This window comes from Nomia melanderi, chromosome 13, assembly GCF_051020985.1.
Source record: "Nomia melanderi isolate GNS246 chromosome 13, iyNomMela1, whole genome shotgun sequence".
Taxonomy (NCBI): Eukaryota; Metazoa; Arthropoda; class Insecta; order Hymenoptera; family Halictidae; genus Nomia; species Nomia melanderi.
In genome coordinates, this window is record NC_135011.1 from 9,300,618 (window position 1) to 9,318,764 (window position 18,147).

Below are 18,147 nucleotides of genomic sequence, written 5' to 3' on the forward strand. Positions count from 1 at the left end.
GGTTACACTGCCATCTGACTCTCTCCGTTTCGTCGAAGATGACGGCGCGCCGCAAGCGGCGGAAGGACGAAAAAAATCGGTCGATTCGCGGACACGGACTATCGGGGCGATCAAGGCTGAGTATAGAGCCCCGTCGCGGACAATGAAGATGACACACGGTCCGTGTATACTATATAAAGAGTTCGATTTCCGTAGCGGCAACACCAGTATCCATTTGCGTCCCCTTCGTGTTTGCGAACGGAAAAGCCGATAAAACGTTTAACATGTTCAAGCTGGCAAGTATAGCTATCATACCTATATGAGATTACACTTACGGTCACGTGCCATTGTATGTATATGTGGGCGGGTGGATGTGGAACTACATAAGCGAGTTTAAGGACTTTGTAATTGAGGGAGGGTGGCTCGTAAGTTGTTCTGATGGGGAGATTGAGGGAAAGGATAATGCTAAAGGTAGATCATTCTTTATAGTGAAACTGAATATTGGGTGATTGTGGAGGAAGTATTGATGGGAGTTTTAACATTCATGTTTACATCATTAACCCTTTGCGCTCCAGAAGCTTTTCACTGGAAATATTCAACATTTTGCAATCAGATGCAGACGACATTTTCTGAAATTGACTTGACAAGAAATCGTACATACATTGAGGAACAAAACTATTCTTTTCATTTCATATATTCAAGTTTTATACAAAATGGGGTAGTTAACATAAAACTTGACAATTTTGCTGTGTCAAGTCGATTAGTGACTGAGAGGCGCCTCTGGAGTGTGAAGGGTTAACGCTACGTTTACGGGCATTTATTGTATGGGTTGCTCTATTGTTCCTAGAAAAATTGATGCTCGTTCATTTAGATTTTGGAAATTAGTAATTATTTTACTATCGAAAATTAGTTTACCACCGAAATGATATTTAGAAAATTCAATATGCGTCAAATTGACGCGTTTCGTATACCTAGTATTCAGTGGAATAATCTGTATGTAATAGTTGTTGCTTATAGCCAAGAGCGGAATATTCCGCAGGTAAATACTTGTAATTGTCTGTGTGTTACTGAGATATATTGGTCGGGGTAGATTAATTTCAATTAAAAGGTTGAAAGGGTTTCAGTTGAACATCTCTGGCTATTAAAATTATATATAATTAATCACATTTAGAGTGAAGGTGCAAATGGGTTAGCACTTAGCACTCCAACCGATTTTGCAACTTATAAAACTCTAATCTACTGTGGAAAATAGAAAATGTTATATTATAAGATTTCTTAAATGTTTTGCTTTAATCCTTAGGACAAAATACATTGGCAGCAAATGCAGTGATCTTAGGGTAGCTTTTTAAGTTTATTCAGTAAAATGTTTAATATTATTAATGGTACAGAACTGGAGTTTGTGGAGTACAAATGGTGAATATATAATAGTAAGACAGAAAGTATATTTTCAATTGTAGGAGGTATATTAAATACATGTGAAAATAAAGTTTTTTATAGTGGAACCTATCAATTGGTATAGGTTAATGTCGTGGAGAAAATATTGAAGAAAGTTTTAATATAGTAAAACAGAAAGTATATTTTACACTGCAGGAAATTATATTAAGTAGATATGAAAAAGAAATTTTTTATATTTTTGTGTAGTGAGATGTTTGAACTGGTAAGAGTTAATGATATGTGGATTTTGAGTTGGATAGGGAAGGAAATATATCTTTTTATGGTGTGGTTGTACATTTTCTAGGGAGTTAGAACTTATAGTGGTTGTTGTTCTGAAAAGTCAAGGAAGTATTATAAAAACGCGGCTGAATTATAAATTACAATCATGGTTAAGCAGGAAAATTATGGAAAGTTATACGAAATTCAGTGGAATTAGAAATTATACTGACGAAATAGAATTTAATTAGCAATAAAAATAGGCTTTAATTGTAACCAGATACAATACATTTTTTCAAATAAACATCAAATTTTTCCTCTAAGTATTTAATCAATATTGAATAAAAGTTTAAATAATATTATATTCTGTACTAAAGGGTGATTTTTTCTATCATTTAATAATTCAATGAATGTTTTAATGAAACAAAACAACTACAAAATCTATATACGTGAATGATTATTAAAACTTCGTAAAATAAACGAAACGAAATAGTCATATTCAGCGGTAGACTTATTTGTAGACTATCTGCTGACTCTAGAGTTTCGCATGTAATGCTTCAATTTACATTTGCAGTAGAAAACAGCTGACATAAAGGAACGTGCGCTGCAGCACGTATAGACCGAATATATAATGGCATAAGAGATAATTGACTTGCAAATTGAAGAATTATGTTTCTGAAATCATTCGTTTTTACTAAGTATCTCAGCAGTAAGAATACGTAATTTCTGTGAATAAGACGATTTAATCTCTACAGTTTTTCCACAATTTATTTGCACCATTTACTATATACCATATATTTAAAAAATCTTACTTCTTTCAATTTATTTCTAAAATACAAAGTACTTATAAAATTTGAAAAGCAATATCTATATATACTATTTCATCAATTAAACTATATTCTTCAGAAAAAGTTCATTGATTTCTTTAATAAGTGTGTACTTTTATTAATTTTAATAAAAAAATTAGTCGAAATGAAAATAAAAATCTTTGGTTATGGTATTATGTTATAGTTTATATTATTCACATTTTCAATAGAATTTCTAACCCTTTAATATCGTGTTTTATTTTACGTAATGTATAGCATAAATATTTCGATCTGTCCCTAAAATGTAAAACAGAGCATAGATTCTGTAATTATCACGTCGGAGATGACCGCGTTTAGTGGCTAGACCATTTTACATATTAATCTGCACGAAGAACGTCAAACACGCACACAGCAGGCCGCGCAGCATAACTAGCCTCGTAAATCTTGCACCAGCTCGGAATTAATTGAATAATCAATAGACAGATAATGTTCAATTGATATGATCAGTCACTGATTACGTCAGCGGGCGTACAATTATGCAAAGGCAGAAGTTCCTTGCAATTAATTACATTCAGTCAGAATCATTAACACTAATTGACCTCAAGATGATATTAATTAAACATCATGCCTCACATCCATATCCATATATCAGTTGAGACTTTTTATGAATATTATATTTCAAAAACTTTAATAAAAAAAACTCTGATAAATGATTGTAGTAAATTATTAAGTTTATGTATATATTTCTGGTAATTACAATAATAATATAAAATTGAGAAAGTATTTGCTTTATTGGCAATTTAGTTTTGTATTGAAGAAACTAAATATAAACCTCATTCAATTTATATAAATAAAACAAACAATATTAAATAAGCAATTAGTAATTAAATCAATTAGAATCGTTTTATATATTTAGGTAATGAAGTGATGAATAGACTGTGGACTTTACGCATTTACGTGAAATTTAAAAGTGCAAAATTGCACAGAATATACGCGATTCGGAAGAATATATAAAATATCCAAAGCATAATGATTTTTATAGTGTTGATTAAGAAAAATAATATTGTACCGTAACTCCGTTTTTCTAACTATATTTTAAAAAATTTGAATTTGCATATGGATCCGCAGTCTAGTGATGAATATTAACGCTAGAACTACCAAGCATTTATGATTAATGTAATCCTTATAATAAAAATTAATGGATTGGTGGATTGTTAGTAAAAATGGGAAAAGATGGAAAGAGAAAAATCGAAAAACTGATTAATTATCAATATAAAAATTAACATAAAGTTAAATAAACGAAAGATTTAGACAAGAATTGTACAAAACATTTAACCGGTTCGCGGTGCGATTAGCGTTAACACTAAACCTACCAGAACTTTACCCACCAATCATATGTTTGCGAAAGAAATATAGATGATTATTGATTTAATAACACAAAGGCAATGCACAAAATATTTATAATACATAACATTTAAAATTATATATTTTTATTCGTTTTTAACGAGAACGGAAGACTATAATTTATTTGTAAATACCGGTAATTTGTACGGTTAATGCTAAAGATCAACAATATAAAACCCGCAATTAATTCTCAATTTCCGAACAGGTCGTGTTCCTGGCTATAGCCGTAATGGCAGTATCATCAGCGCCAGCTCCGGTGCCGCCAGTGTACAGCCACCCGCTGGTCTACCCGCAGCCCTACGTCAAGGTGCTACCGCTACACCCAGCGACTCTCCCTCTCTCCTACAGCCACGAGTATAAATGGCTTCATCCTGGCTCGGTGTACCTCTACTGACACCAAAAATCGTCTCACCTCTACCCACGTATGACAGACTTACAGTAGCTTAACCGAAACAATTTTGTACCACACTGAAATGTATCTGGAATAAAAAAGCATGCGGTGGCCATAGCAATCGAGCCGCAATCGAATCGAACTAGTTCTTCCTTTTCTAACTAATTTCACTCGCGAAACCGGTTGACGTCTTTTACGCCGACTGTAAAGTCTGTTAGACGGTTGTCAAATGACTAGAAAGCTCTGTCTCGCGAGCAGAGATTGTACAAGATGATAACGGATTATGGATGAGAATATGTTCGACATTTTGAATGTGGTTTAACTCCTTGCCTTATAATATCATGTTAGACGTGTGGTCAAGGTGTTAACACTGAAACTACCGAGCAGTTAAATTAACTTTTCGAAATTCCTCTACAGAAACTTCAAGACTTTAATTGATTTATAATTCAGTTCGAGTATTGTTAAATCAATTTCTTGAATAATTTCCCAGAGGAACATTTATTAACTTTCTAGTAACTGTGAGAAGAAGTCATCAGAAATGTCTGAGCTGTCTGGTAGTTTTATTGTTAAAATCAAAAGGATACTAATTCCTTCAACGACCAATTATTTACTTTTTCAGATAAACATAAAATTCTCCTTCGCCTTGTTTTAGCTTTTCGTTAAAATATATTATAGGTGCATTGTGCGTACGTTAGACGAGTATACACTTCATTATTTCATTTCGTTACGAGCATTATCAGAGATTTCTGACATTAAATTCCTAGGACTTTTACCCGACCGGCTGGTTACATGTTAACACCCTGTACGTAGCTGATACCAGGACCTAGTTGGAACAGGCAGCGTTTCCAGGCGAATGATACGACCGAAAGGATGAAATGCTTCCGGCGAAGATAGGTCGGCCGTAAAAACGAAGGGAGAATGTTCGAAGGCTAGTTCATGCGTGGGGAACAGATACGCTAGAGGAACATCATTCGGCAGCTCGTCTCATCATGCATAGATCCTCATCCGCGATAACGGAAATACCGTTACACGTGTCTCAGTTCCCTTATGGGGGCATGCAACCCTGGAAGTTTGATCCATTCGTGCCAAAAATTTATTTTAACCCTTCACTGCTACAGTTGGTCTGTTAGACCGCTAAAAATGTTTATTCATTTGCATTTTCATTTGTGTATAAATTACAATGTTAAAAGTCTATGCAAGTACCTTTTAATTAAACTGTCATGGTCGATCATTGACATTACATGATTTGCCTCGTAGTTGGCAATGGGTTGAAAAGATTGGTCAGTTAAAATTGGTACTTCCTTGTTTGTAAGTAGTTGCTAAAAAGTTAAGTTCTTTATAGAGGGTATTAACATCAAAACTACTGAGAGATTCGAGTGATTTATTTTTAATTTTTTATAAAAATTAGAACAATGCGTTTCTGGAGATCTAAAGGGTCTCCTAGTCATGTATCTGTATAAATATGCGAATTTCATTAAAAATCTTTTGCAAAAACTTTGTAATTTGAATACTTGAAGAATTAAAATTGTGAATTGGATCGATTTGACATGACTGGTAGTCTTAATGTTAATGTTTCTGCTAACGTATATCAGTAAAGTGACTTACGTATATGTCACCTTTTTTAATGATACAAGAATATAGTGGAAAATATTATTAGGCACTAAAAATCGCAATACTATATTTTTTACAATATAAATTTGCAGCGTGCGTTTACAAGGAGTTCCTTTGTCTTTTAGTAAATTAGTGAAGTAAAGCGTGAGGTTTATAAAAGAAGCAAAAGGTTTTTAAAAACAATGGTACGTCGGTATTCTTCGTCAGTAATAAAATTTCTATAGGAACGGAACACAGAGAATGGTCTATGGAAATGTTTTAAGTTATTACATCTATTCAGAATGCAAATTCTTGAATTTTAATTAAATTCTCGCATGGAATGGGCAATGTTAATTGCAGCTCGTTGAAATATGACAGCCGTGATTCGCTCAAAAAAAGTTGTGGCAATTGTGGTCTGATTCCTGCTCGTAAAGTTTATGGCACTTGCTTATAAAATTATTCCTTAACTATTGCGAAGTTCCTTCATGACAAGTTGAAAATGATCTAACCGCTGCTCTTAAGCAGGAAATACAAGTCTTAGTATTTTTTTTCTTGGAGTTCGTATATATGGACCTGGTCTTACGTGTATTAATTAAAGACAGATCATTAAACGTTAGGCTACCGATAACCATAAATTTACGAGGATAGTTATTAACCTAAAAATTTTAATTTCAAGCTATCTGTGGGTGTAGAGTTGTTTAAGTGGGAATAACTCTTCCTTCGGCGGAAAATCTAATTCCTATTCTCACGTCATCCATACATTTCTAGGCTAATCCAGTCTCATGTTAATAAATGAAAGATAAGTATCAAACGTAAAAACATGTTGGCAAATGTTGAAACTTGGAAAATACCCAGATTCACACATTAACGAATGAGTGTTAGTGTTACTTCTCGAGATCTTGGAATATTCTTAGGCAAATATGATCTCATAATAATTGACGTGAAGTCTAGAACATTTTTATACTGAGAAAGATTAAAACCTAGCAAACTGCTACAGTATAGGAATATTACCAAAGTCCTATTATTCTAATAATTCTAATATCCAAAGCAGTTATTTAAGGTTTTTAAAATTCTATCCTTTCCACGCCATTAATATATAAAGAATGATTATATTAAACTTGAAATACTTCAGACACGAACAGGCAATGAAGCAATAAAATCTGACAAATTGAAGACACTTAGAAAATATCCCTTGCTCGACATTCCACTACTTCAGATTCCGCTTGTTATGCCAATAAAGTATTAGTAACTTAATAACCTGACCACTAAGACTCAGAATATTTAAAAAATGGACAAGCCTACAAAGCTGCCAACTCCTGAAACTATCTTCACTTAAAAAACATCCTTAACTAAATTGAAAATAAATCACTATAATTTTTCAGTAGTTTTAATGTCAATACGCCAGTACTTAACACACTGAACACCGGACGATTTCACGAAACGAAGTACACAAAATCCAACTATAATAGCAAATCACTTAATTCAGTTGTGTTACCATTATTGGTTTGTCTCGTTGAATACAACCACTTCAGATTGCATTATTTATAATACAGACAAATTTCCAAGTAATCATCCCTTAGTTGTAAATCGCAGTAACTCAATCACCAGCGTCGCCCAAGCAAATCAACGTATTACCCAAAGTTCCCCAACATGCAACAATCGTAGGACAGGATGAGAATCGCCGCATAAATCACAACGCACGAGGACAATATTTTTTTTAAATAAAATTTTATTAAAATTCCATATGACCAAAAGGGAGGGGTCCTGGATGATGGTGCAGAATGAATGAATGTCCGAATTACATTGATGATCTAAAAGTCACGAATGCACGGGAAGGAGTGAGGCCAGCCGATTCGTAGGCGGTCCGGGGTCATCGGCCCGCGGTCGTGGACGTTTTCCAGATCATTCCTCGGCGCCGCTTCGCTTCAGCTGCTAGGCGGCTCGCTCGCGGAACCCAAATATCCAGACGTCGTCATCTCGGATGGAGAGATTGGAGCTAATTCTGGCTTCAATGATCTTCTTCGTACGCCATTTTTTTTCCCATTTTCTTTTTGTTTGCGTATCTTCGATGGCCGTTCCTTCGCCCATTACTTTAGAGGGGACACGATTTACGAGGAAAAGAAGGGGGTGGGTATTTTTTCTAGGGGGGTGTTGTCTCGTCGTGAGTTGGTGGTTGTAAGATAGAATCGTCTGTCATTTTAATGCAAACTGCCATGGGCGGAGAGGAGAGGCAGGGGAGCAGCGGTCAGCACGGACTTGGTGACGATCGGGGCGGTGCGGACAATGGGGGCCACGGGCTGAGCGACAACATGGGCGGCGGCGACCAAGGGAGCAGCGTGGCCGACAACCAGGGGAGCGGTGATCGGTCCGATTCCGTGGTCGGCGACGATTCCGGTGAGACCACCAGGAGCGGCAGCAGCGACAGCCAGGATGGCGGCGAGGACGGCCTGTGGGAATATCACCATTTGCTACTTAGCTAGGCCCTGTCTACTTTCTTTGCTCCCGCCCACGGGTTTATTAATCTTTTTAGGGCTTATGGACTTAACCCTTCAAGTCTTTGATTGTTCTACGTATATGGTTTTGGATAGCCTTTTTAGGGATACTTAACCAATTGCCTTACGATTTATTTTTCAATTGTGATCGCTACAACTACTTTGTCATTTATAATTTATTGGAAAGAGAGAAAAATTCTAGGTATATTCTGTGTTTGTGTTTGGTCTAAAGTATAATTATTGGTAACAGAAGAATAATATTTCATTCGAATTGGAAAGAATCGAGTAATATTTATGTTTGTTAAATTCTATTTCAAATCTTCGAGTCTGACACGTTGTTACAGGGTAAGGGGTTAATTTGTTGGAGATTGTGCGAGTGTTGTTTAATTCAGAATTTTTGAATGAGATCTTGATAAGTAGGTGAATCGGGATGAAGTTATGAAGGAGTTTTCGCGAAATGATACCTAAATTCATTTGTCTACACGGATAAATGAAGATTGTGAGTTGTAAATACTTGTATTGTAACCAGATCGTGGAATGTGGATCTGCAATTTTATAGTAGGATCTGGAGAAACAAATATGAAGAGAAAGTGAGTAAATAGAAGTGTGTTGAATTGAGTTGAACTTTGATTTTACGAGGTCTTAGAGATATTTATGTTGTAGAATTCCGATGTGTTTAAGAGTGAAATTGTTGTCAGCTATCAATATTTTTAAGTTGTAAGATAGATATTTAAATGTAAATTACGGAACTCTCTCAGGATCAATTATACTAGACATTAAACACACTCGAATATACTGAAAAATTTACTTGTGCTTGATGAGAAACGAAATAGGTGTTGAATATAGAATGTCTCACGTAAAAGGAATATCTGAAGGTAAATATGATATATCTGTATTATTCAAAAGATCCCAGAGACACCATAACAGTCAACTAGCTACCCCAAGAGAAACACCATACCGCTATCAATCTCGAATGATAATGTTAGGGAGGCCACTTACTGTGAGAGTCCCTATTTCTCAGAATCCTCCTCATAAAAAATGTGTAGTATAAAGGAAGAACTTAATCATTGTTTTCAACCCTCGAATTCCCTTCAAACCAATATATTGAAATCCCTCTAGATTACTATCTTTATCTCACAAAGCCCCTAAATCTAAACACTTCACTCCAGCAGAAGAAATATCGAACAATATTCGTATCTACTAATCTCACACTCGATCACAAATCAGACTCAACAAAACACAGCAGAAAATTTACATTACTGCGAAGTACAATATTCCCCGGCAACACAAAGTTTCCTTTAGAAGCAACTAAGTATCAAGTTAACAAAGCAGGTAGCTCGAGAGCTGATCGATTAATCTATGTCAAACACTCGCGAAAAAAACTGGAATTTCCATATTACCGATAAAACAATAGCCTTTAACATTAAAACTACCAGACGGGCCAAAATCACCCATTCCTGATGTCTGTTTGCAATTATTAAAAAGGTAACAGACGTTTTTCGGAAAAATGATCAAAGAAATTGTTTTGGCAGTACGCAAAGCGAATTATAAATCAATTGAAGTCTCAATAGATGCATTCTTGAAGGTTCTATGGAAGAATTTCAAAAAGTCAATTTAACTGCTCGGTAGTTTTAGTGTTACCATTAGAGCTACCGTTTAATATGATTGATATATTTTCTTTTTAAAAGTGTTGACGACAGATCCTTTTTCGATTTCTTCGGACGTTCGTTACAGTATTCAAGCGAAGGTATTTGTCTTGCAAATCGTTTTGGATGTTCAATGCTTCTAAGTCATGACTAATTGTGAAATAAGAAAATTGGAATTAGATGTTTTGACTGGTAGCTTTAGTGTCAACCCTTTGCAGTCCGAAGTGTTCTTGGTTTCTCGCTTTGAAGTTTACATCGTTATTTCATTCAATTACAGCCTAATAAGACGTTCTAATTATTTATTAAAAAATACTTGGGAATCACTGAAATGATACCTTTAAATGGTACATATGTGATACTAAAAATAAATCTAGAAAAAATTGTGCAAATAAGTAGACGTTGTAATAAAATCGAATGTGGAGTCTGACTTGACATAGAATTGCTAAGGGTTAAGACGCGAGACCTCCTCCAGACCAAGGAAAAAAAGCGGAAACGATGTCGGTAGCGTGCGCTAGTGACGACGAAGTCACCGGATCGAGCCTGTCATTCGCGTCACCGTTTAATAGCGATCGTGCACGTGAACGCCTGGACGGAGCGTTTACTAGCGGCGCCGGTTGCCAGGTGGGAGGGTCGGCAACGGAATCGCGTGCCGAAGATGCAAAGCAAGTGGCGTTGGGGCAAGTATAATCGGGGACGCGGGAAAATACGCGAGCCTCGGAACAGAGGGGTCGGGGGGAAAGTGTTCGGGCTACATTCCACTTTGTCTGTAACCGGCCCGATATGTTGGCTAACAATGTGCATGCTTCAGTGGTCGCGCTCGCTCGGATTTTTGTGACCGGGTGGAAGCTTGGTGTCCGTTCGAGTGAACGTAAGGGTCCGCGGCACGAGCGTGCATACGTATAATGCACGGGAAAGGTCACGGCGCGGACAGAAACACGTTGGTTTTCATTCCCGACACTCGCGGGAACTAACGAACCTTATCGATCGATCGAAATGAATGGATTCACGAGGCGGGAATTTTCCTGATCACTGTGAATTATTGATGTCTCGGTTACCCTGAGTTAGTATGCTCGTAGAGGATGAAATTGCTCTTTGGCAGATATGAAGAGAGATTGTAAAGAATTGAGATTAGAGGATCTGTAATGAAATTATTGTATTCTCTTGGGAATTGAGAAACAAATTTTTGAAAGTAATCTATGATTAAGTGGTGGGTTACTATTGGAGGATGTATTGTTTGAAGATTATTTGATCAACACTATGGATGCTGTGGAAGAAATGGATGATTAATGTATAAAAACTGTGGGCACTTATAAAATTGAATAGTTTTGGTTGTTTATAGCGTATGAAGTTGTTGTTTGGAAAATTTAATATAGACTACAGTGAGAACTGAGATTAGATCTGTAATGAAATTATTATAAGTTTCTTGATAGGAAAGCCAATTTTCTGGAAGATTCTTTGATTAAGTATGTTAACAGACTCGAATAATTTTGGTTAATCTAATTCTACTCTCAATATCGTCCAAACTCTCGAGCTAAATTGCTCACAGAAGAAAGACTGACTTCCAAAAGATATTTCTAAATTTCCCGAAATTTACTTATCCCATCCAAACCGAATATTTAAGAAACTATAGAGAAACTAGAGGATACTTCTTCCTCAACGGAAATAACAAACCACCGAAGCAATGGTGCATCACGAATTCAATTCAGTATGTTCCCGGGAAATCGATCGGAAGATAAACACAAATTTTCCGAAAGCCTCTTCCATCCGTTCCATTACGCAATCGTGGAGTGCGTGGGAAGGTGCGCGTTTACAGAGCATTCGGCACGATTAATAATACGAAAGGAACGATCGAGCGTATACACAAAAGCCGTAGACGCGTCTGTGCTAGACCGAGCGGTTTAGACTACTGAATATATCAGCGGCCGGCGAAACCAGTATGCGAGTATCCGCATGCGACTGGGAATACAGTGACGTTGATCGTAACCGAGCGCATTCGAAAGCGGCGAGCAGAGAATTTTCCACGGAACGCGTCGATCCCGAAGAATCGTCGGATAATAAGCAAAATCAAGTGACTTCTTACCAACTTGAACATGTTGATTGGGTTGTGGGTTGCTTGTGTTTACTTCTCGAAAGTAAGAAAGCTTGTGCTGGATCTGCCGTGCGCCGGTTCTTTTATACAAAAGTCGATTTTAAAAAATCGCTATAAATTTGATCACGTGGCCCGCCGTTTGACAGTCTGACGTTATGCGTCGGCCGGTTGAGTCAGCCGATCGCGGGGCGTAGTGGGGGTGCGGATCGGCCAATACGGCCGCGGGACCGGGAGGAAACGGTGGCCTGCCGGCCAATCGCGCGCTTTCAACCCCTCGAACTATCGGTTCCGGGGAATTGGGTTAAGACAGTTTATGTGGAAATAGTTCAATCGCTCGCCGGCCGATCTCTGTCTTTGTGTGTACGTGTGCGTGTGGGTGACACACAGACACATACACATACACACACTGGGGCACGGCCGGGGTAAGTGAACAGCGGCGGAACAGTGAAAAATAAGCGGGCAGGCTGGAGGGCAGGCTGGCTGCGCCGTGTGCACGCTCTAAATGCAAACTCATTTCGTAAAAACGCAACCAAGGTCTCTTCCTTCCGTTTCGGCTTTGCTCTTCGCTGAACATCGAACAAACGGTAGGCTCGATAGGGCGAATCTTTCGAGAAGATGCTGTTCAGCTGCCATTTGGATAGGGATGTTACGAGCTAAGTACAGTAGGACATCGATTAACCGCTGCTTTCTGGGATGTGGATGGTTAGGAGTATTTGGCATGTTGGACGTAGGTTGTTTGGATTTTTAGGTTGTAGATTCGAGTCTGTAGGAAAGAAGTTTAGGAGTTTGGTTTGGAAAGTCTCTTTTGTGTTATAATATGACAAGTCTCGATTGGGCGTCTTTGTCAAGGTATGTAAGAGTATTGTAGGTGAACTTTGTGCGCTTGTGTTACTCGTGTTTTTCTTGTTTGTGACTTGTTAGCTTTTTTCTTTTTAGTCTAAAGGTTGGACGGAATTTGTGAATTTTTTGATTTGGTGGAAGTAGATGCCAATGGTATTGTTTTGATATTGAGTAGATATCAATATTTTTATTCTACTACACAGTGGATATCAATGCTTTTGTTCCAATACTGAGCAGATATCAATTCTTTTGTTTCAATACTGAGTAGATACCCATACTCCTGTATCGATACTGAGTAGATATCCATTCGTTTGTTCCAATACTGAGTAGTATCAATACCTTTGTTTCGATGCTTCATTTTCTTTTACTTTTTCTACCCTTATAGTATCGGAAAATCCCTGCTTGTGCGAATCGTTTCAGAATGGAGTTCGAATCCGGAAGCGCGTGCACGCGTTCCTGCAAGTACGGTTTCGAGTTCCGTGGAAGACCAACGGGAAATACTGATGGAAATCGAGCCGCAGGTCGTGCCGCCGAAACCCGACGCTGCGTGAACGACCGATCCGATGGCCGGGGTGAAAACGCGATTATTAATCCGATTTCGCGAACACTTGCGGCCGTTCCGGCGAGACGGTCTCGTAACTCGAGAAACGCCGGGTCTCGATTTGGTTTTGATTGCTACTTTACTGCTTCCGCTTGCTTATTTGAATGAACTGAGAAGATTATGTAGCAGGTTTTATTTAAATTCTGTTTTTTAGCATCGATTTTAGCAGTCCGATAAATTATAGCTGTATAAAGTTAGTGTAAGTAATTATAAGTAAATGATAATAAGTAAATTATCGTGTATCGTATATACTTTTTCAGCGATGACTTTTTGGTTTCTTTTGATTTGAATGGTGGCTGCGAGTGTTAGAGTTATGTTAGTATTTTTCTGAATTGAACCTTAAGTTAAATTGAAACGATTATAAATTGAAAGTATCATTAAAGAAACGTATGTTTTTGTATTTCTTCGGAAGGGATATTGTATTTAGTGAAAAACAATGAATCAACTTTTAATTGTCAAATTAAAAACTGATTGAAAAATTTACATTGATTGTAGAAAAGGAAATTTGATATAACTAGCATTTAATCGGCGATTATTCAGTAATATATTATTCGTCAGTTATTTGGCAGTTGTTTAATTACAATTTATGAAGTCTGTGTATTTCGAAATTGTTTTCACTTTCAGATGGAGATAATTGTCTTCAGTAACCACGGTTTAACGCTGTTGAAGGTGAGAAGAGAAAAATGTTTACTCCTTTCCATTTACAGTTTCAACGGCAAGAAACCCAAGACAGTTATGAGAAATTGCTTAATCGCGAAAAGGTGTGTTTAAAAACCACGATCGATCATGGTCACTTACAATTAGAGCTGTCAAGTCTCTTAATTTCCAACAAAACGTAGATCGTGCTTGCTATAATCCAAGAAAAACGTTGGCTGGTACAAGGACTAGTAAGAGTTAAAGGAAAGTCATAGTTGTATGATATACATATTGCTAATCAGAAATAGTTCAAACTAACTATGAATGAACAATTCAAAGTAATTATCAATTTTGTTCACCAACTAATCGGGTGAAAAAAAGACTTAAATAAAATTGAAAAGCTGTTATGTCTTATTTCCTACTTAATTAAATGAAATGAATTAATTTTTTTAATTTAAAAATATTTCTTTAATTCAATAAACATTTTTTAAGTAATTTTTTATTTTAATTTAATTTTACTCTTCCTTCAACACATCCAAACAATACAAGAACTAATAAACTAATAGACTGTGGATCTCTAAGCAAATTTTAAAAAATATAAATAAGGAAATAATGTTACCATATAAAATGGTTATTTCCAACAACTATTACAATAAACCCTACACTTTGAACATTTTACATATTTTTTATAAATTTATAAATTCCGAATTCCCGTAAAAAACTGTTTTTGTAATCAACGTTGACGTAATGTCCCTCGGTTACAGTAATCTCGCACTTCCAAATTTCCTATAACCGCAATAAATATCCGCAATCTATTTAACAGGTTAAGTGACATGTCAGTCACTGATGCTTCTGAATTACTTGAAAACAATCGTAACTTGCGAGATAACCGATGTACAATGAAAATGTTTAATAAGATAACTAAACTGATAATAGTCTAATGCAAAGATTGTAACGTCAAATAATTAATAGTTGTCCCAGTTATTCATTCCTACAAAAGAATAACTCTACGGATAAACGGTCAAGATTTTCGTAGCACTTAACGTGTTAAAAATCCTCGGCGCTCGAAAACTCTATTGTTTCGTAATTAATAGTACTGACATAACGTCAACGTCCCGTAGTTATCGTAATCCCAACCGCGTTCTTAATCTTCGACGCGTTACCGGACAGATTACGCCATATTAGGAAGCGCTCGCGGTGTTGTAACATGGATCACAATGGCCGCGGAAGGTTGAGACGCACAGCAAGTGGCGGCACGGTATCGTATGTCGACCACACGGAAGTCCTGAAAACGACTTTCGATGGGCGCAAAATGTGGGTTGATGTCTAGCAGCCGCCAACGCTCTTGTATTACTGGCCGGTGTTGGCTAATAAAAATAAACGGTGCTATTCGCATGCTTATAGGTATCAATTCCGTATATGTGTCACAATAACAGATCGAACCCGGGCCAAACAATATCGTTGATAAATTTCTACTTTCGCAGGTGACATTTCACCTCGAATAATCTGTGAATAATTGCAAACGAATAAATCTATTTAACCGTTCGACTCCTATTTTCTATTTATACGCAGCTCGTGTGGATGAAATTAGACGCTTTGCCCGTAGAGTTATGTTCTTTTTTGCGTAAACAATTGAATGTTTGGAAAATATGTTTTGTACAGAAAGTAATCGTACTAATTTCTTTTGTTAGTTTTTATAATAGTCTAAGTAGAATTTGATGGTTTAAAAATAATATGGTAAGGAAATGGTATATTATAGTTGAGAAAAGAAAAGTGATTATTGTGTAATATAATAATTAATACGGATTTGTGAATTGTTATTGTTAAAGTAGTAAATGTTTCAATATTTCGACATAGTTTTCGTTTAAATTGGAAGAGAAAACTTTTAGGAATAAGTATAAAGGATGATACCGCATTAAATGAAAAATAGATTTCTCAGAATGATTATGTAAACTTGTATAACCACGTTAATTATCTGTTTTATTACACTCATTCGATTCAATATTCCCAACTTCATAACTAAAGATTCCTTTACGACAAAGAAATCATTTTCCCATCCCCGATCAGACGTAATAAAACATCCATACATCCGAAGATCAAAAAGAAATATCAAACATTCAAAGACAGTTACTTTCAGAGAATAATTCCAGAATTACTGTATCCAACGTAGATATTGAATGCCAAATTCGCTCGGCCAACGAATCTATTTTTCAAAGCGTCGCGCGGAAAGTCAGCTAAATTGAATTTTATCCCCCAACTTTGATATATCAAATCGTCATAACAATGGCGCAAGCATGTGTCCTCGAAGAATATTGGTTCAGCAGACGAAGGAAGTCCGCAAAAGGTTTAGTGAATTTACCTTGGTTGGGTAGGTCATCGTTAACTTTGGCCCAAGGTGTCCGCATCGGAGACGAGAATACCGACGAAAGATATATGTATTTCCGGTAGTGACAATACACCGTGCTGGACGGAAAACACGAGAGAAAGAGAGAAAAACAGTGAGCAAGGGGGAGCTGGCGCAGTGGTTCTTAACCCTTTATTTACCACGGATCACCTACAAACAATTTTGTTCTGTTTCTGACCCCCAACACTTGAGCTAATCATAGACGAAATAGATTAAGTCCACTTTTTGAATTTTTTGAGATTCTGAGTGACAATCAGTGATGATTGAATGAAACAAATGGTGGTAATTAATGTATTAACCTTCGTTCATCCTCAAAAAAATATCAGACCAAAAATTCATCACGGTTTGGGTCCAGAAAGACCTTAGGGTCTGATCAAGATTAACACTAGAACCACTAAGCGTTTAACATGATTAATATATTATATTTATAATAATCATAACAATAGATTTTCTTCAACTTCTTCATATATTCATCATACTATTCAAGTGAAATTATTTTTTAAATAATCAATAATTACGAAATAATGGAACTAACATTTTGACGTGTTCGGTAGTTCTTGTATTAACAATAAAGCGACCAGATGGGTTAAAATGACCTCTTCCTGATTTCTTCTTTTTCCAATGATTAGAAAGGTAACAGATGTTTTTCTGATAAATTATTAAAGAATTTATTTAGCAATATACAAACTGAATTATAAATTAATGACAGTCTCGATGAATGCACTCTTGAAGTTTCTATAGAGGAATTTCAAAAAATCCATTTAACTACTCGGTATGTAGTTTTAGTGTTAATCACTTTCATATTTTCATAGCTCGCAAACTCTTATCACTTCGCGGTCGTATGGGGCTCGCGTATATACCGCAGGCAACCACTTGCGGTAACGAATTTAGAAGCTTGACAAAATCTCACGCGAAGAATTTTGTCTTCACCTATGATATACAGATATGTACCCTAATTCTGGTAATTAATCAATTAACCTCGTTCGATGTGTATACACATTTTAAAACGCAAAATGGTACTAATTTGTTCAACGATCAGTTCTTTATTTTTCCACATAAATACTTAATTCTTCATTTCGCTGTAGTTTTTCATTAGAATATAATACAGCTTCATTTGCCCTTGGGTTTGACGAGTATATACTTCATTATTTACTTGTATTCTGCACACAATGATAGATTTTCAAACTAAAGTCCACAGTTAACCGGTTAATAATTATGTACGAAGTGGTAGATTTCAAAATAATCTGGAATATGTAATCCAACAAGACTATCGACATGTGTAATATGTCGTTAGAAAATTTCGAAAACATCACAACGTCTATTCAGCGCAAGTGTTTAAGAACCACTGAGCTAATGCATCATTGGCCAGGTATCGAGCGCAGGGTAAGACAATTCCGAGTCACCGGGGCGATCCCTTCTCGCCAGGCAATTTCAGCGAGATCGATCGCTTCCGAGCATCCTATAAAACTATTTCACAGGCCCGCGACGGCAGCCGGAGCGTCTAACGTGAAATTGATAGGAAATCATTTATCGACGATATCCAGTCCTATCGCCCTACCTCCACCCTTTGCTGACGAGTGATTCCATCCATACCGCCTGACATGGTATTCTTCTAGAAA

The 18,147-nt window shown here is 36.5% G+C and overlaps 1 protein-coding gene and 1 long non-coding RNA gene across 3 annotated transcripts in view; one reads left to right on the plus strand and one right to left on the minus strand.

The window, feature by feature from the left end:
* LOC143175254 (uncharacterized) overlaps positions 1 to 4,367 on the plus strand; it is a 42,528-nt gene extending 38,161 nt beyond the window's left edge. Inside the window, exons 1-2 of one of the 2 annotated variants that reach the window (XR_012999994.1) lie at positions 118 to 275; positions 4,045 to 4,367. This is a non-coding gene — a long non-coding RNA (uncharacterized LOC143175254). Of the gene's footprint in view, positions 1 to 117; positions 276 to 4,044 lie in introns of those variants that run through there. The other variant, XR_012999993.1, reaches the window with a different exon arrangement.
* The window catches only part of SIFR (SIFamide receptor), a 108,510-nt gene that overhangs the window by 11,382 nt on the left and 78,981 nt on the right, over positions 1 to 18,147 (minus strand). The window lies entirely within an intron of this gene.